We start from the raw sequence: 22,313 nt of genomic DNA on the forward strand, positions 1-22,313 counted from the left end.
ATGTAAAGTGCATGTATATCCCCAGATGAAAGGTGCCATTGTAATAATATTCAAATTATTATGGAAAATAGATAAAGCAACCAACCCCTGCTAAATGATCGTCTAGCTTTTCACCAGATTCATGAGATCCACGCAAAATGTGATAAGGAAACTTCAGATGTCAAGTGGTTTAGAGTCAGACTCTGCTCATGAAAGGGAGCTGGCTCTGCCTTTTAAGTGGAGGATGAGATAGTAGAGAATCTGGGGCTTGGAAAGTTGTTGCCGTGGTTAAGCTGCCCTGGTTTGCTGGATGTCACCGTTCATCTAGAGGGGAAGCCTGAGGAATACATCACCTGATGTCCAAATCAAGATCCAGGAAGCCTTCAGTGACACTGAAATCAAAGAGATAAAGCAAGGCTGTTTGTTTTCTCTGACTCTAGTGACTGCATACGGATTGGGATATCTAAGAAAGGTCACAGGCAGATGGAGGTGACAAAGCAGAGACTGGGTGAATTGGATTAGTCAGAACACTTAACCCACATGGCTTATGTGAGACCTTTAACTAGAGGTAAAGGCAAGAGCTCTGGTGTCACTTGCAGAGCATTAGCAGATACTGCAATGGGAGGATGTTCAGGGCCAAGTACAGAAGTGATGATATCTCTTCTCTGATGTCCTTTGTGCATCTCTGCTTTTCCCCAGCATCACGGCAGGGTATGTTGGGACAGGATAGAGACCTCTGCCATATAAGCAGGATCCACGTTCTCAGGAATAGGGTTGTATCTGAGCAAGGCTGGTAGTAGGTAGACATTTGTATGTTTTCGCTGAAGCAAATGTACCTCCTTCCATTGTGAAGGTGCTGGCATGGCCTGTGAAAGAGCCATACCGGGTTCACTGAAAACCTGAACTCACTGGAGGTTTGACTCCAAAAGTGCTGTGCAGGTCTCTTCTGGCGCCATTGTACAGTTGCCCAGCACCAAATGCTCAATTATAGACAAAATTGAATTTACAATTTGCTTTTGGGCAATGTGTAAATTGGCCCTTCATTGATTATTAATGAAGTGCTAATTGCTCTTTGCAACCAATTTTTATGCAAATGCTATTAGTGCTATTTGCACAATCCTGCAATTTACAGTTTTACATTTGCAATGGCCTGGTGAAAAGATGTGAAAAGATGACAGCTTGTCCTAAAAGAAAACAAGAAGGGGAGGGGGGGAGGATATTGCAAAACTTGCAAAACTTGGCGTAGCAAAATAACACAATTAGGAAGGAGAAAACATCTAAAAACCCCAAACGAACAAACAAACTCTCCCTCTTTATTGATTGTTACAGATTCAGCGTTGACAGGGGTTGTTCTGAATGTAACAGGATCCCATGGCAGACGTAAACCAGACTCCAGGCGTTTGCTGTGTGTTTCACCGAGGAGGTCAGTGTATGAATTTGCCTGTGAAAACATTGATGCTGGCTGCCAGCATTACCCATTCAAGAGCCGGGTGCTTTTCTCGGTGACAAATGACGTGGTGTTAGTTTGTGAATCAAGTGTGGGCAGCTGATGGACTGTTCTGGCGCAGAGCTCCTCTCCGAGATAACACCTCTCCCCTGCATGGGGCTAAGAGCTGAGCCCTCATGGTCATCTGCCCATGGTTGGTGTAAATCCACAGCCCTCCTTTGCCACCACACCGGGCTTCTTTAGTCCTCCTTTTGCTTCCACATCACACCAACGCCTTGTAGATGGTTCAGGGGGTTGTATTTTGGCTGGGTCCTGCAGCACAAGGGTGCTGTGAGTCTCACTTCACTAGTGGGGAATGAGGGTTTAGTATGGGCTTGTTTGCAGGTCTGTTTTCCTTAGAGGCTCTGGGTGTTGCTACCTGCTCTGAGGCTTCACGAGAAGCCTTTGGTGGAGCAGGAAATCAGATTCAGCTCCAAGCTATCCCCCAGGTGCTTCTCCTCTATCAGACTTTTCAGGTGTTTGGGGCCTCACCTGCTGCTGGGTGACATGTTGCTGGTGGAGCAGGGCTTGCTGAGCCCCTAACAGGCATGGGTAGGCTGTCATCATTAGGACCCAAGGAAGCCACAGGTAGTCCTTGTGTGATGGGATAATAGGAAACAGCTCATACAAGTGGCTGTGTGGACAGCACGAGCCAGGCATCTTGAAATTAAGCATGATTTTGGGAGCCTCAAGCAGGGCACCATGAAAGTGGATGTCAGCTTGAAGTTACCTGTATTGGGGAGGATGAAGCAACAGGAGAGTTTATTGTTAATTCACAGCCACTCTTTTATTATTCATTTTATCGCTTATATCATTGATCAGAAAGATGCTGGTTTTACACACAGCTCCTATATTCATACATCCAGGGATCCTGTTTATTCTTTGGCTAGAGAAGCGCACCAGGATCTGGTGCTGAGCTGCTTGTTCACAGCAGCTCCTGGTCTCTCTAAAGCTGCGTCTTTTCCAGGTGTCCCTCTGTGCTTTAGAAATTCACTGTGCCCTTCCTCCTGACATACATGACCTACCCTTAGCCATGGTAATGTCTTTTGCTGGGTGGGATGCTTCCAGGCAGCCAAGAGATCTCAGCTGCACTTGTTTCCACTCTGGTTTTGGGTCATGCCCAGCTTTCCCAGCAGTGATTTAAAGTTTTCTTTCCAGAGCCTTATGAGCTAGATTTCGTGCCATTCTTGTCTTCAGCTTTCAAAGGATGAGGAAGCAAGTGGATCACTGCCCAGGTGTGTTACCCCCATCCAGACCTCACTAAAGGCAATGTCTCAGGTCCATGGCAGAGCATCTGATGCAAGTCAAGGTCCCTTTGCTGCTCTATTGTGATGAGCAGGTGCTGCTGCCAGGGCTTTCCCATGGTTCACGGTCCCTGCCGGCTCTCCCTCCTCGGTCAGCAGCGCAGGAATTCTGCTGCAGCCACAGGGATCACCGCTGGGTGCATCGCTCCCTCCGGCAGCACGGCGACATTTCCTCTTGCTTTATTGCAGCGCGGGTGTTTTCCTCCATGGGACGCTGCTCCTGGCATGGTTACTGATGGTACAGGAAGCACAAGGGTACCGGGATGCGACGGGCACGGAGGATGGCTGGAGCCGCGGGTCTCTTCCCCGAGGAGCTGCGTGCTGTAAGGCCCCGCACAGACACAGCGTGGCACTCTTTTCCACAGCACAATGCCTGGTGCCTATGGGAGCCTGTCCCCATGCCTGACCCCATCCCTGACCTCCCCATCCCTGTCGCTCACCCTCCAACCCAAAGCCGGTGCTTCCCTGAGCATCACAGCTCAGAGACCTGAGCATCCCAGGGCTCAGCCTCAGGAAAGCACTCAGAGATGCTCAGAGCATATGTCAGGATATGCGTACCTATAACCACAAATATTACATAGATAGATCATGAAATAGTTTTCAGGGGACTAAAATCTTCATTTTTAATCCTGGCAGAACTGCTTGGATGTGACTTTGAGGTACTGTTGGTTTGCCTTGGTTTTGGGGGATATAATCTGCTTTTTAAGGGTGGATGTGGCCCTAATCTGCATGAGGACACAGATGTTTGAGGTTTCAGGAGATGGGAATGCAACCAAATCACCCTGAGATAAAAGGTACCCGGCCAGCTCCCCCAGTAATGCCCTGCTTGGTGCCTGGGGTAAAACATGCATTGTACCTAGGAGGAATTGCTTAGCCTAGAATAAATCAAGGAGTTGAGCTTGGCCTTGGCCTGTGTGGCTGGTGACTTTGGACAAGTCTCCTGGTACTTTAAGGTGAGCGTAACAGCACTCACAGACCCTCAGGAGCACTGCCCTGGGTGCACACAGCCTGCAACCCTGTCGGGACCCCCCTAAAACGCAGACATCAGTGCCATGCTCCTGGTCCCATCAGTGCTGTGCTCCTGATCCTGGAGGAAGAGGGTTGCAGCTTCCATTTAAATAACTGTTGCCAGGGTTTCGGCAGTGAATTGTTCCGTCTCCCAGACAGGATCCCTTGTTAGCAGGGGGCTATCTGGGGATCACCCCCCCTCCCTGTGTTGCCAGGGCACCTCAACCAGAGGGACTTTCTGCATCTCATTCTGCCTTTTGTTTTCCAATACACTGGCCCAGACTTGGCTGAGCATCTCCATGCACCTCAGCTTGCTGACAGGGTGCGTGTATATATATATATATATATATATATATATACACACACAGGGGTGTTTAACCCAAAAGAGCTCTGCTCTGCCACTGCAGCTGGGTTCTCATGTCTTTGCCTTTGTTTTTATAGAGGTGGGGGGAAAGGTTGTTCTGCTGGACCACTGAGTGTCTCGTGGGTCAGTCTGTATCACTTTGCCACTAGGATGTCATACGTACACTGAGGTCCCAGCACAGCAGATCAGTGTTGGGCTTCCCTTAGCCAGGTGGGCACCTTGAGGAAAGGCAAACTTGGGATGGTGAGACAGGAGGGGAATAAACTTGCTTAAGCTGTTTTGGCTTTCAGATTCCCTCCTGGCTTGAAGTATGCTTTAACTTCCAGCATTTTCTTCTGTTTTCTTTCCAGTATCTGGTTTGGAAGGCTATTCCACCAATGAAATAGGAATAAAGTTGTGTTTCCCTCACTCTTTAGCAGTGGCTGCCATCAGCAGTAGCGGTCTGGGGTAGTCTTGTTCAATTCATCCTTAGTCTTCCGACAGCACAGGGAGGTTCAGAAGATGGAGAAGGAAACCTCTCCTCCATCCCATACAGGAACACTTCCCTCCATGTGCTGCTGGGGTTTGGTGTGCATACAAAGTCCCTCCTCCCCACGGAAAACAAAACCCAAAAGAAGCTGTGGTCCCTTCCTTTTGGGGAACCAGCAGGACCTCATTTTAAATCGCCCACATTTGAGGGACGGGTATTTTAAATATGACGTTATAAAAATGTAGTCAATATTTAATTTTATTTTTATTAAACACTAAATTGATGACGCCTGACACCTCATTAAAGTGTCAAAGTGAGTGTTCCTACATTCTAATTACTTATTCTAACAAGGAGGCAGCCTCCTCAGGAGCTGCGTGCGCAGGCGAGGGGCGCTCCCTTTAAGTAACACCTATTAAACTATCATTTGCACCTAGAGGCATCTCATTAATATCTCAACTGGTGAGACTGCGCTGCCAGTGCCTACCTGACCTGGGGCGTTGACAGAAGAAATGGCTCCAGGAGGCCTTTCCTCTCTCCAGGCTCTCCTGTACAAATAATTCCTATAAAATTAATAACGACTATTCCACTTAATTGAATTCCTGATAAATGAAGATTCTTCCAGGCCCCTGTTAAATGCATCCAAGAGATGCAGGAGGAGTGCTGCATCGCAGTCTGGCAAAGTTTTGTTCTTCTCCTCCCTCCCCTCCCCGCTTCCTTCATCTCTCCAAGGCTCTTCCCACTGTATACATCCCTCCTGCTGCTCCCTTCTTATCACTTTTCCTTCCTATCCTGACCATGTCTTCTCTTTTCTGCAGCAGTTTCCTTTTTGATCTCCCATTTGAGTCCCTCCAACTCTCTGCCTCTGCCTGGATCTACCTTTATGGCTATCTCAATTATTCATTTTCTGTCTGGATCTGCCTTCTTCTTTCCTCTGTTCCCCTTCATCTTTCTTTCCCCTTCTTCCATCTTCCATTTGGCTCTTCATCTCACCAATAAAAGCCGTTTTTCTCTGGCTTCCTCTCAGGCCCTGCAATAGTTGACTTAAAGGAAGCTCCTCCCTGCTGTGAGATCTCTGTTGGATGAGGTCGTGGCATTGCACTTTCAGAGCTGTCCAGTCCACGAGAGGATATCCTTCCCAAAACACTTACGGAACATGCAAATCTTCTTTTATCCCATCTTCACCGTGGATGGAGAAGTACCTGTGTAAGAAGAAGAGATGGTCCCAGACAGAGTTGATACAGTCCCCACTTGGATGCCAAATCATTGCAAGAGAGGTAATTGGCTTCTGTGAGGGACACTTTGGAGTCTGAGGGCTTTTTGTTGCACCGCAGGGCTGTCTTTAGTGTCATTTGTTCTGCTCCTGGCAGTAAAGAGGCTGCCTTTTTTGCTCTTATCTTGTGCAGATGCCTTACTGGCATGGGCTTTGGCCATCAGTTGGGGTTCGCTTTTTGTCTTTCCTTTAATAAACATAAAAATACCCACTAAAAAATTCCATTCTAATTTTATTTCATACCAATTAGGAAAACAAACTAGAAACAACACTTAATATTAAAAACACCAACTCGAGATTCAAAGCAAGCAACTTAAAAATAAATAAATACATAATGGAAAAAAACATCATTAAATAACACATGAATAGCAAGTAATGGGATTTTAATCTTCTTGCTAGCAGAGGCTACATCTGCAGCTCTAAAGGTGACTCGCGAGCAGCATCACTCCGGGAAAGTTAAAAGTGATAATTTGATGAGACTCAATGATGGTGTAGGATGTTTTTCACATTTTACTCTAAAAGAGGTGACCACCAAAGTTGTGGAAGCTCTAAGAGGATGAACCTACTGGTGTGCTTCCTTCCTGTGTGGAGAGGATGGGCAGGTATGGCAGGAGCAGGGACTTCAACATGCTGCTTTCCCCATCGCATGGCTACTCGCTTCCAGGGGTATAATTTAAGGCAGAACTTGGCCTTTATTACATATTTCACTTACTCCCTTGATTTTAATCGATCCCGTTGCATGCATTTCAACCATTTCATCAGCCTGTGGTGCCTGGTTTTCCAGGTCAGAGGGAGGTGAGCACTGTTTCTCTAGGGAAGGGAGTGCTGTCTGTGCATAAGCTTTGCGATGGAGAGAGGGCTGCAAATTGGTGTTGAACATGAGTACACCTTGTAATATTTCTATACCTGCTTCACCTGCCTCCCCTCACCCTCCTTTTCTCTCACCATCCCTCTTTCTTTTCTCTGCTTAGAGTCTGTTTCTTTATACTCATGGCCTTTGTGGGGGCTTGCCCCACTCTCATTTGAGGTTAGCTCTGCCACCATCACAGCCAGGAGGCTAACAGGGAGTTCAACATGTCCCTTGGCTGGATATCTGGGCATAGGGTGGCTCAGAACACTGGGTTTCCCTGTCTCCATGGGTTGGCACATACGATTTGGGCAGCACCACTGCAGGGTGCCGTGGGTAGGGATGCAGGACAAGGGTACCATGCCACCGTTCCAGTGAGCAGTCTGTGCCCTGCTCCTTGCACGGCAGCGGATGGGGCAGGCTGGTCAGAGGTACAGCTGCCTGGCTTCAGATTAGTGTTTATTTTCCAGGCTGAAAGGGAGCTTGTGATGCCAAAGCCCTTCTGTGTTTAGCCAGACCTCTCATTCACTTGCAGAGGAAACCCGTGTCAGCCGCTCCCCTTTGTCTCCCCTGAGCTATTGCTTTGAATCTGAAAGGATTGGGTGCAGATTTCAAGGGATGTTCAGACAAAGGCTGTTTGAACAGCACTTGTGTAAATAATCCATGAAAAACTCTTTGAATAACCTCAATGAAATTTTCTCTGAATTTGCTATTCTTTTTCTCCAGCGGCAGAAAGAAGTGGAAGTCGGGAAAGGGAGGAGAGTCGGAGGAAGGGAGGGAGAGAGGGAGGAAAGGGGTGGGAGAAGGACCCACACTTTTTTCTCTCTGCCAACTTCTCTGAATGCCAAGAAGTAGCTTGGCTTAGAAAAAAATCTCTTTGTTATTTTCACAGCTTTAGGAATAATCTCATACGGGACCTCCACATCCTCAAACTTCCCCATACATAAAATGCACGGGGACACCCTCGTATTTCAAGCAGCAAGGGTAATGTGGAGCCAGTTAATTATTAGCCGTACGGTTTAATGTTCACTTGCTGTACATATGTACGAAACAATTCCCCTTTAGCATGCCGTTTAGTTTGCATTAAAATGGGCATAATTGTTTTGATGCCAAATGTTCCCGTCCCTGTTCCCCCCTGCATCCCTCTTCATACAATTTATACAAATTACATCCTTAAACAAGAGGGACAAAAAGTCCTTTGATTTGGTTTCTTTTGAAGATACCCAAATTGAATCCCTTGCTGTGGCTGGGGACACCTCACCCCAGGCTGGGCAAAGCTGGTTTCGCCCCTGGGCTGTGCAGGGATTTGAGGGGGACCTGCAGTGACTCCCCCTGGAGCACCCCAGGATGGAGGCAGGGAGGCTGCACCCACATGGGGAAGGGGTTTTGGGGGCGCTCCCAGCTTTTCCTGGAGCCGGTTCAGTGGATGTCCAGGAGATGGAGCAATGTTTCTGTGGCCTCTGCCGCCGGTGCCCCTAACGAGCCAGTCTGTCTGAACTCGGAATGAATTTTGTTCCCTTTTCATCACTCTCTGATGTCCAGCTGCTCCTGTCAACACCTTCTTATAGCATGTAATTCATCGCTCAGACTGACAGCTGGGGCCGTGGGCCTGGGACCAGCTCCTCCTGCCATCGGCTGCACCCACAGAGGGTCCCTGGCCGGAGCAAGGGCTTCCCTCGCTCCCTTCCTGCACCTGAGGCTCTCCAACTCTCCAAAGGATTCCACCGACAAAACCAGGAGCAGCACGGCTCTGGATGGGTAACCTCTGGTAGGGGCTTTGTAGGGGGCATCTCCCTTGCAGACCCCTCCCCAGTGGGTGCTGCAGGGCTGGGGGAAGCTAATGAGAAGGGAATGAGGAGGGGAGGATGGCCAAGGCTCCCACAGGATGGGATCTCATCTGGGCTGTGGCCACCCAGTCCTTTTATTCTTGGGTTTTATTTTGGCTGCAGGTCAAAGCAGAAGCAACCTTTTCCCTAGGTTTATGGGCTTGCACCCAAATAACATATACTGGCTGTCACCCCATGCCATCCCCAAGGTGCATCTAACAGGGAGATGCTTTGCTGATGCCACTGTGCACAAAACCAGCTTCCTTTTGTACCAGTCCCCCCTCCCCAAATGCCCTCTTCCCTTCCTCTACCAGCCAGTTTCTAACAATTATCCTTTAACTCAGCACTTCTGTCTTCAATTCTCCTCCTGCACCTTCCTGTCTTCCCGTAATTTATTCTGTATTTCACCCATTTCTTGTCCTCATTTATAATTCTTCTTTATTTTATTACTTTGCATAATTTCCTTTTAGGATTTGTCATAAAATAAATTCTGCCACTTCTGTCTTCTCATATCTGCTCCCAGGTGTCAGTGTGCGCTCTCCGGCAGCGGCTCCTGATGCCTTCCAAGCCCCTGTGCTGGAGCTACCCCAGCCTTGGAGGACCTGGGGAGCCATTGGAAGTGACCTCAGTTTCAGAAGGGGCTTTCTAAATGAATCAGCACTCTGAGTGACATCTGGAGAAGACCCTGAGTGTGAACACAGGGTGAGCCTCCAGCCAGGGTTTTTATGCCATGGTGAAATGCTGGCATGGGCAGAATCATCATCACTTGATTGCCCAAATCTGAGTTAAAAATACTGATGGCTCAGTGAATGAGGAAGCAGAGGAGAAAAGCTGTGATGTACTAATGCCCAATCAGTGCTGGAAGGCAGGAAATCACATGGGGAAACTGAGGCACGGAGCTCTAATCCAGATCCTCCAAGGTGATTAGATGCTTGGCTCTCTTTGAAACCAATGGGAAGGAGGTGTATGACATTTTGGATGGTTTGTGTCTGATTGACATGTGCAAGGTCTCACAGAGCACTTGTAGGAAGGTGATACAGAAAACAATGCAGATTTTCTGTGGTTCATCCTGGAATCTGAATCTTTGAGCTGAAAGGTGGCCCAGTGTGAGGGAGAGCAGATTTGAACGAGCTGGTCTATGTTCCAGTGCACTCCATCTCCAAGGAAAATAGAAACAGCTTCTGTGGAGTTGGAGTCCAAATGCTGTTGTCTGCTGGTACATCTCCTGGAGAAGAAAGTGGAGCTACCACATCCATTGAGCAGCCCCAGCAGCACAGATTTCCAGTTACCTCCATGGAGTGGAAATTGTAAATTTGCTCAACAACTTTTATGCAGGATGGAGGATTTGGGAAAACCATAGGAATCCTGACTCATGAATGGTCCTTGCTGCCCAGACACAGCAAGCTGTGGGAGCATGAGCTCATGACTAGGCTTCCTTACCCTTGGAAAGTCCTTTGCAAGAGGAGAGCATCCAGGAAGGACCAGCTCTGTGAAAGGCAGCAGAACCTCAGTGCAGAAATGAGAAGCTGCATTCAGAGGAGGTAAGAAACAATCAACCCCCAGCCCTGGTAATGTGGCCTCCTCCTTGAAAGCACCTTTTCTCCTGCAGACACAAAGAGGTCCCATTCCAGCACACACTCGGAGCAGAGTTTGGGGCCATTCGTGGAGGTGGCTATGCAGAGAACCAGGAGTCTGAGGTCATGTAATTTGTAAGTGGGAAAATCCTCATAGGAGAATACGCAAACAAATGAAAGCACCCTCTCTGTGCCCAGAGTCTGTAGTGGTTTCTGCAGACGTCTCACCTGCCTTGATAAGCTGGGAGTTGTGACACAATGCACGAAGATTTGTGAACCCTTTTGAAGGCTCTGTTTGAATGAACCCTGGCCAAAAGATGGCTTGGTGTGTGAGAGCCACATGGTCTTATTTGCTGTTCCTTTGATTTGTTAAGATCTGCTTGGATTTGAAGCTCGAAGTGAAACCCATGAGAACAAAACCTCAAGGGATCACATGAAAAACGTCCTCCTGGTTCCCTGTGCTGGAAGAAAACCACCAGCTTCATCTTCCTGATGTATTTTGGTTTGGTTTGGGGTTGTTTCTTTTCCCTAGGATGGAGAAATCCCCGTGTGGTTTGGGTTTGCGAGAAGGATTTTCCCTTCATGCGCTGCCACAACAACTGAGATCAGCTGAGGCACTCGAGTGCACGGACCCTAGATGTAATTGTCTGAGGGCTGGTGGCCAGCTTGTTTCAGAAGAGGGTCCGACTGGCTGCGTTTCAGTTCCACCTCTGCCTCGACAGAGCCTGTCTCCTTGAATCATTAGAGCTCAGTGCACGGCGTTTGCATGGCACGAGCTGGAATTTCATTTGTTTTGGAGGAAGATTGCTTCTTTTGTTAGTTTAGGTCTTTTGGTTCCAGTTGTGTAAACTGGGACAAGCCGATCCCATCGGCTCCAAGGAGCTGACGGCCAGCAGAAGGCTGCTCTGCTGTTCATTTTAGGGGGCTGGCATTAAATCTTTAAAGCACCATCCTTGTGTCTATAGAACCATTCTAGCTGCTATAATGAGGCATGTTTTACCAAATGTGAACAACATGAATGTTTTTCCCAAACTCAGGGTCGGCAACACAAACTCAGGGCCATAAACTGGGTTTCCTGAGTAAACTGGGTTTTGAATTTATACAAATGAAAGGGGATGTGGTGTTATTACAGCCTTGCAAAACCCCAGTTAATTTATGGTAGTGCAAAATCCATTTTTTGTAATGATTCTGACACCACCAAAACCTTTGCAGATGCAGAAGCAGCGTCGCAGGAGAATTTCAATCTAACATCAACAGGAGGTTTGGAAGATGAATTGTGCAAGGATCTCCTTCCTCCAAAAAATGCTGCTTTGTTTTGCTCTTTAGCATTTGGTTTGGCTCTAACATTGTCTGGTTTATGATGTTTTAATTATTGTTGTTTATTTATTACAAGCATACTTTAATTGTTTGTGTAGCGCCTTGAGTGCCTTGGCGGGGGGGGGTGCGTTATAAATTAAATTATTATTAAAAAGTTATTATTATGTGTACCTACTCCAAACTGAGCAGGGAACACAATCAACTGCCTGAGCAGGGAGGAGACAAAGGAAAAGGAAAGGGGGGGAATTAATTCCAGGCAAGAGAAAATGATGTTTCACTGTCTCCTCCAGGGGTGAGAGGGGAGCTCTGCTTTAGGCTCCCTCAGGGACCTGGTGCTGCCTCCCTTGGGTGCCAGGGATGAAGTTATGGAAAGGGTGCTCTCTGTAGGCTAGGCAGGGGCTGGAGTTATTCTTTAAAGCCTTTCTGCATCCTTGCTCCTGGAGGGGAGGTTGCTGCAAGAGGACAGTTGGTGTTTGCTGCGGTACAACAGGATTTGCTAATTCCTAAGTTAAAAAGGAGCCTGTGATGTGCTTGTGGTGTGTTTGGAGGAAAGAAGGGGCTGCCACCTCTGGTGGCCAGGCAAGGATGGCAGGGGCTCCTGGCCCTGTCTGAATCTCACTTTGTGTCTCCTGACCTACCTAGTTTGTTGCAGATATTGCCATACCTACTATAGTGGTCCCTGCCAACCCCGAGGAATCCCACCTGGGGATTCCAGCTCTGGATATCACAGACAAGGCTTCAGTCGTTTGATCCCATCGCTGAAGCACAGGGTAGATGCTATGGCTCCTCCACTTCTGCTTTGACTTCCCTGGGGTTTCCATGTGCCAGGAGGCAGTCACCGGTGGTTGTCTCAGAGCTGGTGATGGGAAGGCCAAAGCAAAGCACCCTCATCCTTGGCTTATCCCAAAGGCCAAATAGGACCACTCTGGGACAAAACTGATGGAAAGACACATCCCTCAGTTTTCATATAATTTATCTCCTCACAGTTTTTCTCAGACCCCTCTGTCCCAACATGGTTTGCTGGTGGTGTTGCAGCATGAGCACAGACAAGTCCCTCTGGGGACAACCACTTTTGGTGGTCCTGGGATCCAGCTTGAAGGTCACCAAGCACTCAGATCAACTGCTCCCATCCAGACTTGGCCCCCAGCGTGGAAAAGAAGGATTTTCCCGTCCCTCAGACTTCCCCACCCCTTGCTCAGAGGCTCAGGTATGGATTATTCAGGTTCTCCTGCTTCTCACAGACGTGCTGCAGGGATGCTACAGGTACTTGGGTGTTATGGCCGTGGGAACTACACAAGCACTATCGATGGATTAGTGATAATGTTACATTAGCTGTCAGTTTCCTAATGAATATTAAGAGACAGATGTCATATGAGCATCTCTACACTTTGGAGCTGGTGGCAAACTTCGCACCTTCAGCTCTCCTAATAAGACAGCATTTCATCCTACTCAAAATGCTTATTATAGCTAGTCTGATAGGTACTGTAAGCTTCCATTATTTATAGATATGATTTCTTTTGGATAGAAAATAGAAAAAATATCTAGAAGGGCAGCAATTTGTTTCTACCATTTAGGAATAAAACTGTGACTTTAACTTATTCCAGTTTGTGGACTCCTGAATGAAGTTTTCCAGCAGAGGAACAAATCTCTGTGTGTTGCTCTAGAGCATAAAAGATCTTGCTTTATTTCATGGCCGCTACAGACCTCCATTCACAGCCCATGGGAGTCTGGAGGCCATGAGGACAGTGAGGGAAATGGGTTTGGTGTCTCTGTAAGACTCCTAATGCCTTAATAAACCCGCAGGGTTTCACTAACAGCTCTCCCTTGGTGGCATCAGACAGGGTCAGCAAAAATAGCTGTTTCTGCAGATACTTGGTGTCAGTCCTAAAAGCAGTCATCTTTTCCATCTCCTTTATTCCTCCTGCTTAACCAGAGCAATGTGGCAGGCACCTTCTCCCTCCGTGACACACGTCCATTTATTGGTCCTGCTTTGGGCACTGCTGTTCAGCCTCTGCTTTTCCCACCACTCTCTGGCACATCCCTGGGGCTGGGGCTCAGCTGCTGCCCTTCTCCATCTGCACTGCTTCTTCCTCGGGCCCTTTCTGCCTGGCTGTGATGGGAAGGGAGCTGCAATTCCCCACGCTGCCCCATCCTCCAGCAAAGCCCTGGTAATCCTGCACCCAGGGGCCATTTAGCCCTGTCTGCCTGGTTTGTGGCTCTGCCACTGAAGGGTCCTAATTTGGTGTCATGTTGAGAGAGGACCAGGAGGCAGGGCAGGGCTCCCGAGGGTTGGAGTCTGCTCCTGATTTTCCATCCATGCATAGGCTGAGCTCAATGAGCCCCTTCCCCTCCAGTCCTCACTACAGAGGGCAAAAAAGGTTAGGAAAGGGTATTAGTTAAAATCAAGCACACACCAGCCGTGTTGTTGCTCCACATCTGCTTTCCTCCTCCCAGCATCGAGGCTTAAGGTTTAATTTCATTGTGTCTGTTGCTGGTCATTACTAAACTGATGCTGTTTTGGCATAAAGACTTCGAGCTCCTCTGGCTTTCTGAGTCTGTAGTAGAGCAAGGAAGCCTGTACTTGGAAAAAAAATAGCTTTAGACCCTCTGCACCATATATTATCCTACGTACTACGTATTTTCTATCTCCTGTGGCTGGTAAAGCCCTATTGTGTCTAAAAAGAACATGTGAATGTGTTTGACTCTTCAACATCATGCTTGTTTCCTTTCTTCCCCTTGCAACCAGCATTGCTACTGCTTGTGCTGGTGCAGAACATGGGCAAAGGAGAAGCGTGCCTCTCCTTCTGTTTTTATGGCACCAGTTATCACTGCTGCAGGACTGGGAGATTTGTAGGATGCACATCTCGGTACAGAGGCTCTGTGTTGAGGAGTGCTGCTGGTGCCACTTGGATGCTGGGTGTCCCTTCTGCCTGAGCTTCCAATACAGGAGTAACATGCACCAAATCTCACTTCTCAGCAAGTATCTTTCCCAAGTAAGCTCTTGGGTTGTGCTGTCAAAAGGGGATACCAGAATGGCTATTTCCTTTACTTCCTTCACTGAGGAGCTTAAACAAGAAATTCCAGGCTGGGCAAAATACATCCCTTACTCTATCCACCATCATCTTGCTGAGGTGAAAAAAAGGGAAACACACTTTTCCAGAGGGTTTGTATTGGGTCAGGAGGACATAAGGAGGCAAACACACACGCCTCCCTTACATGCTGGTTCTAGTGGATGTAGCCATGGGATATGTGTAATATAATACATCACCCTGTGATAAACCACTTAGCTCTGTTCTTCCCACTAATCCACCTCCAATGGGACCTCTAATGCCACAGAACCCCACATGCTTTGGTAAGTGGTCTTTTTGAAAGCAAAATCAAACCAGCAACTTGCTGCCTGTCTGGGGATTGGGTTCCACCTCAGAAATAGGCATTTGCTGCCCCACACACACCCCATTCACTCTCCTGCCTCTCTACTGAGGAGTGCTGCACCTCCCATGTGCCATCAGGACTTGGACCTGGAGATTTACACCCCCAGCCCTTCCCACAGAGTTGTCCTGGATTTATAAGAGGGCAGGATTTGACCTGCAGAGTTTAACAACGGTTGTTAACCTTGCCTGTGATCAAATTAGGCTGGAGCACAACCTGGCTGTTGTATCGGGAGCTAAGTTGCAACCTGCCTAGAAAATAATGTGCGTTGCCTTCCCTTGCATTAATGTGGGTTTTTTCCGATGGGTTGGGATGCATTCTGGCTGTGTGTGTGCTAGGGAGGGACCAGGAGGATAGCAGCAGTTTTTGACCCAGATGGGCTCCATCCTTTTCTGTTATCTAGCAGGAGCCAGAGGAGCTTTTAACTGAGAACAAATGTTTTTAGGCCCTCTCCATGCTGCCACTTTTCAAATACGTTTGAAAGTGTTTTCCCCAATGCCTGATGTGCTTGTGGCATGTTTTAACTTCAATGTGACTAAATGCTCGGCTCTTGCAGGTCTGCAGCCCAGCTTCTCATTTGCCTGGCCAAAAATCAAATCTATATGTGCATTTGCATACTGGAGCTGGGCTACAACCCTGCCAGCCAGCTAGTTCATTCCCTGTATAGACAGGTCCTTAGTGTCTCTCTTTCCAGACAAGAAAACCCTTGTGGTTGAGATGCTAAGGATAACAAGTGTCTCTTCATGCCTTGAGTAACATGGGCCCTGGATGGGCACAGCCTGGCTTTTGAAGGGTTAAGGAGGCTGTGTCCTTGGTGACATGCAATTTATGATCTTGTGAATCCTTTTTTAATTATTTTGCTGTGACAGAGGTGGAAATATCCAACTTCAAACGACTGCCTTTATTGATATGCTGCTATTTGTGCCTCTGTGGAGGAACAATCCCATAAAAGCAATAAATTAGAAAAACCCCCTTTTCTCATCAGAGAGAGAGATACTTTCTGGCTGGGAGCGAGAGACCTGGTGCAAAGGCATTTCAGCTCCACGAAGGGGCTCCCTGTGATCTGTGGTGAACAGCCCTTTCCTACTAAGTAGGCACATCTGTGGTGCACCCCACTACTCAGCTGCATGCTCCCCTCTGAGCCAAGCCAGGCTCACTGGAGTTTGGGAACGGAGGAGGAATTTTTGCCTGCATTCATGGATGTTGGCTTAACAGCCATAAAACATTTATGGCTTTGTGGCTGTTCGTATTGGTTGGTTATTTACCATATTTGCACTGAGAGGATGATCAGAAAGTGCATTTTAGGACAGAAAAAGGGATTTGAAAGTACAATTAACTAATGCTGCTGGAGATGAGCTGGTTGAGGCCAAAACGACAGTGTTTATTTGCAGACACGAATGACTGGTTTTCACCACAGAGAACGTAACAAAATCCATCTCATGAATCCAGATGAGAGCAAATATGACATTGTATATTTTTTTTTTCGTGTAAATAGTTACCCGTAACAAAGATGTTCAGGCCTGGCCACAGGAGTACCCAGGCGCAGCCATACAAACACCAGCAGTTATGAAGTGATTTGTGCTTCCAGCTGCATTTGGCAGGTGCTGGAGCTGAGCTGGGCTCTGCTAGTGTGTGTGGAGTGAGCATCGCTTAGGGTCTGACCCAGTTACAGCATGCGAGCAAGCCCATTCCCCTCTCCTTAGACAGACACAGCCAGACGTGGAGCAGAAGATAGATGGAGACTGACCCTGTGGCCCCAGGGACACCCACAGACCCGGCCATCGGAGCCCCTGCTAGCACAAAAGCTGCTCAGCCTTGCAGGGAGATTGCAATGGGGTCTCAGTCCTGTGGCTGTTCCATTAATGAGCTACGCACATGAACAAGGGCTAAGCTTCTTGTCTGCTTCTTTTTGCCATACATGTTAGCTGGTCTAAGATACTCTGAGGTGTTCAAGGGACTGGGATGCAGCACATCATGGGTGGCAGGTGCTAAAGTCCAGTTCTGGTCCATACCGTGGGCTCCTGTGCTAGTGCAGGAGCATGGATGGGGCAGTAATTGCAAAGAAGTTGTGATGGCTGGAGTCAGTATCCAAGACAAAGTTATCAGTGTGCTCACACTATGCTCATGATGAAAAGTCGTATAGAATATCCCAAATCTTTAATGAATAGTGCTGAGGAGGGTGATGGTTCTGAAAGATGAAGGTCTGAGCTTGGGTTCAGCACAGGCTCTGGCTCCTCTCCATCTACACATCCCAGGACCTGGAAACCACTCCCTGGGGTAGAAGAGGTTTAGCTTCTGTGTTGGCACACACCTCAGCTTCTCCCTCAAGGATCAAGTGAGACTGTCGATTGAGGCCAAGAGCAAAGATACTTAAGTCAGTGACGCAAAGGAATTGTGAAGGTGGGGAAAAATTGTTTCCATGTTCATCCTGCCCAAAGTCCCTGTGTGTGACTGCAGCTATGGACCCCACAGTGCCAACCCTAGAAGAGAAAACTTCACCAGAGCTGAGCTCATGTTTTTCTAACAAAAGTCAACTATCAGTCCCAAGTCTTGTCTTTACCAGAGGGAAGAGAGCAGTGTACCCTAACCTGGAACCCGTAACTTGTTGCTGTTAAAAGGACGTGTGACATATGTGCTGTGCTAAACAGTGGAAATCTTTGTCGTACCTGAGACCTCCACTCATTTCATAGGCTGTCCCTTGGTAATGACTTTTGCTGGCAGCCAGCCTGGCCTGGGTCTGAATCAACGATCTCAAGGTAAAATTGCTCCAAATATCATCATTAGCCCCTGGAAGCACTCAAAAAGCAGAAGGTAGGGCCTGATTCTCTTTCGCACTCTGGCGTAAATCAGGAATGCCTTCACTGAAGTCCCAGGCACTTCACACACTCTAGAGGTGGTAAAGAGTAAGATGATTTAGTCTCTGAATATTTACTTGCCATTGATCTAATCCTGAGATGCTGCAGTAAATGGGATATTGCTTTTGACTTACAGAGATGCTGGATCAAGCCTACAGCGATTAACATTCAACATCTGTGCTTCAATCAAGCTACTTTTCTGTAGTAATAACATTTATGCTGAAACTTCTTCTCCTTCAGTCACTGATCTTCAGGCTTATCTGCCTTAGCCTGGTGTAAATCCAGGGTAACCCTGTTCTTATTGGAGCTATTCCTGATCAGCACGGGTTTAAATGAAATCCGAATGTGACCCACAGATGACATCATTTCAGGCCCTGTAAAGATCAGAGCTATAACACAAGTTCACTGGTATTGATCACCTCATCCATGCCGACAAGAACAAACAAAGCAACGGGGCTGAGACACTATTGCGTTTTAATTCCTCGACATGATAAAATCTATTGTGCAGTGGGGTCTTCAACAGTCTCTGTTTCTAGGCATTGTTTCCATGGGGGTGGGAACCACTTACCTCTGCTGGCCCATCCTCAGGGTTTCTCCTCCAAATCCATAAAACATGCAGGCTTGGCATGTGCTGCGCTGGGAGAGATTGATTGGAACCAGCCTGAGGGATGGAGAACATTTCACATCCAAGGAGAGAGTGACTGGTCAGGAAAACAATCCGAGCCTTGGGAAACCGTATCTGCTGACAGATGGAGCAGGTCATCTGTGTGGACAGCCCATCTTCTAGATGGGGGGATTTTCCCAAGACACCCAGAAAACCCTGTTCATGAACAGCAGCTCAGTGCTACCCCAGGTTCACATCCCACCAGGACTGGTACCTTCATGTTGGATTGGGCACCCAACACTGAGTTGCTGTCAGCTCAGAGCCCACCCAGGGTTTTCAGAGCCCATTTCCACCAGCACCTTGCCGTGCCCATGGGAAAGATGAAGCACCACCAGTGATGAGCAGCATGGGACCAACCCGAATGCACCAATGCAGAGCTGGAGCTAAGTGGACCCTTATCCAAAACTGCTGCTGCTTGGTCACATCTTGGCAGTGTTCAAGGCCAGGTTGGACGAAGCCTTGGGTGAGATGGTGTAGTGTGAGGTGTCCCTGCCCATGGCAGGCGGGTTGGAACTGGATGATCTTAAGGTCCTTTCCAACCCTAACTCTTCTATGATCTTGAAGGTCACAGGTGAGGCCAGGCAAGGAGAAACCAGTGCCTGCCACCTCACTGGCCCTCCTGGCCACGTTCACACCTCCAACCTTGTGACCCCTCAGGAAATCCTCCCACTAGAGGGCACTGGGAGTCGATTTTCCATCCCCTCCTCTTAGTTTCTGCTCTTTATTCGAGTTTCTCCTTGCTTAGTGTTCTCCCCACCTCTCCCTCCTCTTTGCTGGCCAGCTCAGGCTGTTTAAATTGGAAATTATTTGTATTACTGTCTGTAAATAATAGATGAGGGAGTGAAGTGGAGTTGGTGTCCCTTCCATAAACTCCTCCTCACTTTAATTAGTGCGAAACAGCCTGGTGAGAATGCGAGCTGCCTTGATGCTGGTAATTAAAATTGAAACCACTGAAAAGCTGCTCTATTTTTTATCGGAGCCGGGAGCCTGCGGACGGCTCTGCAGTAAAGAGTGATAATGAAGGTGTGAATTCCCGGGGGGAGGAGGGGCAGCTGTAGCGATGGCTGAACTTACACCAGATGAAAATGCAGGAGCAATTAGAGGTGGCTGTGTACAAGCTGGGCATCGGAGATTAGTTGGCACCTTGGGAACATGGCGGGGAGGGACAGGGAAGGGGGAGGGATTATTTTTATTCCTTTTTGGGAAATTTTAATAATAACAACAACCAAAACAAAAAAAAAGGGGGGGGGGGGAATGGTTCATAACGTAAAATAAAGACAAACGGGCACAGTGTCGCTGCCTGGCCCTGCCGGTCTGTCTGAGCAAGGGGTGGTGGGAGATGGGGCTGCAGTACAGCACGTGCAGTGGGAGACAGCAGAGCCCCTTGCACTGGGGGAAATGGCCACTGGCCACACCGGGGTTTTTGGCAGTTCCATGGCTGCCCTTGCAGCAAAGGCACAGCCCCTGGGTGTGTTGCTCCTGAACATGGGCTCCGTGCATCTGAATTTCTCTGTGTGTCCTCGCTCCTGCCCACGGGACTGATCCAAAGCTAAGCAGTGTCCATTGAAGGCTTCCTCTTATCTTCAATTAGGCTTTGGACTGGACCCCATCCCTGAAAAACAATCACTGTTAACTTTGGGATGCGAGAGCGATGGCAGCAGTGACAGGAGATGGAAGAGCGCAGGCAGAGGCCTTTGTTATTGCAAGCCAAGGAGGAGTTTGGGAAGAGCTGCTCTAAGTAATCAGATGTTTTATTAATTGCTTCCTGCCCTGGCGTGTTCATCCTAGTGTGGGCTCCACTGAACAGCTGATAGTCTCTGCTCAGCAGCAGAAAAGATGTCAGATAATATAATGTACTCAGTCAGAGCTGCGAGCCTGCACGATCTTCTTCTGGCTACAGTCACCTTGCAAGGAAAACGCTCCCTGTGAACAAAAAAAGCATGTGAGACAGCAGTGTTTTGGGGGAAAGATGAGCTCCTCCATCCTCAGGGAACTAATGGGTGCCTCTACCCAAAGGGCACCTTGTTCCACCCTGATTCATTAGCTGCTCAGACACTAGGGAGCACCTGAAGGTGCCAAATTGTCTTAATTTAGATTGAAGTTTTGAGGAAAAGAAATTGAAGAAGTAAATAACCTACATGGAATCAGTTGTGGTTTCAGAGGGTCGGTTGTTGGATGCTGCCTGGATCATGAGTTACTTCCAGAGGCTGGAGCTCCATGGCAGTTTGTAATGCCATTCCCGTTGTGAGCTTGGCTTTTGAAGTAGAAGCTCAGACTTTCTATGGGAAGTTTCAATATCTGAATGAAAAGCCAAAATTTAAAAATTGCTATGAAAGCAACAAACTTAACGTATCCTGTAATATCGTGATCTTGAAAGAGGTTTAAAATAGCTTGGGTGTTAGTGTTCTTGTGCACTAAAAAATGCAGACCAATTGCTTAATTTGAAACATACATTTAGACCTTACCAGAATGAAGGATTCTGATCTGTTTTCATTGAAATGTTCAGCACAGATTCCTAGCAGACTCCATGTCTTTGTGGAATTAGCATTTCCTTGCAAAAACCTGCTCAGCTCTGGTATCTTATCTTTGTCATTGACTCACAGTAACAAAATGTTTTCACACTTGAAATTTATCACTTGATCTCCTGACGGAAGAATCCAAGAGAAGATCGAGGGCAAAGGAAGGAGAGCTGAGATGCCCACGGGATGTGCTTTGGTGATTTTGTTTGTTTTCAGTTAATATGATATTCTCAGGAATATGCTGATCTGGGTGTAGGGGACTGTCCACAGTGCTGACTAGTGCCTTAGCATATTAGTGAGATCTCAGTGATTCATATTTATTTCCTATTTCTTCTCTACCTATGAGTTTCTATGGTTTCCCTGTGACTTCCTTTGTATACACATCCTTTAGAGGGACTTTGCTAAGCTCTCTGGAGTTTAGAAACTCTGGCAATTTATAAACCCTGGAGATGGGCAAGTTTAGATTCATGTGGGGCTTAGAGACTTGGAAGAATTGTTTTTTCAGTTGTTTTCAGTTTGTGTAATGAGGCTGGTTTATTTCATTATAAAGCAGGCAGGCCTTACGGTTGGATTAAGGATTTGTTCGCTACTGCATATTTTGTTCAACATTATCTTCTCAGTTAATAGGTTGTATTTTCCTACCTGCTAGGCATGATACAAAACCGTGATTGAGCAGATTTCAAAACTAAGAGGGCATTTCCTTTAGTCTATGGGACATATTTGTTTATCAACGTCTTTCACATGTTAGTTGGTGGCTACTGCTATTTAAACCAAAAAGAAAGAACAGATTTGTATCTGGGACATCATGTTGTGCACAAATATTTAGGACCCTGAATGTGTCTTCATGTTTTTCCAAAGAACTTCTTCAAGAAAACTGAGCTCTCAAATATATTAGAGAGGAAAAAAATTACACGTTAGAAATGCTTATTTCTTTTACTGAATGTTAGGAAATTCCCAGGGAAAAAAAACTTATTAGGATAGAACTAAGTTAGAAGATAAATTGAAATCCTTTGATTGAAAGTAATGTTATTAAAAAGTTTTAATTATTGAGAAGAAAATGTAGGAAAGGCACTCAGAGCTAACATAAAAATGATTGGAAACTGGTAATTAAAACAAAATGCTTGAAAATTAAACATTACAAAATATGAAAATGCAAACTTGGCTCTGATTCATTGCAATACTTAAAACCTGGGATTGCTATTGAATTCTGGGTGGCTGGTTTGAATTCTGCCTACGCTGATGCTGAAAGTTGGGCAAAGGCTGCAGTACTCTGCTGATCGAGGCCACTAGGTTCCAGACCCTATCCTTATTCTCCTCTTTCCTACCACTTACCATCCTCCATTTAGATTTCTACTTTAAAGCAAAATTCTCGTGCTTGCAGAGAGTATCTGGGTGCTACATT

The 22,313-nt window shown here is 47.2% G+C and overlaps 1 long non-coding RNA gene across 4 annotated transcripts in view; it reads left to right on the forward strand.

Annotated features, from left to right (window-relative positions):
* LOC134158219 (uncharacterized) overlaps window positions 1-22,313 on the forward strand; it is a 39,518-nt gene that overhangs the window by 12,917 nt on the left and 4,288 nt on the right. The window contains exons 5-6 of one of the 4 annotated variants that reach the window (XR_009962656.1): window positions 1,309-1,402; window positions 12,431-14,250. This is a non-coding gene — a long non-coding RNA (uncharacterized LOC134158219). Of the gene's footprint in view, window positions 1-1,308; window positions 1,403-12,430; window positions 14,255-22,313 lie in introns of those variants that run through there. The other 3 variants (XR_009962657.1, XR_009962658.1, XR_009962655.1) reach the window with 3 other exon arrangements.

The sequence above is a fragment of the Pezoporus occidentalis genome, unplaced genomic scaffold (genome assembly GCF_034315485.1).
Source record: "Pezoporus occidentalis ecotype Australia unplaced genomic scaffold, CSIRO_AGI_Poc_V1 ctg128, whole genome shotgun sequence".
Lineage (NCBI taxonomy): Eukaryota > Metazoa > Chordata > Aves > Psittaciformes > Psittacidae > Pezoporus > Pezoporus occidentalis.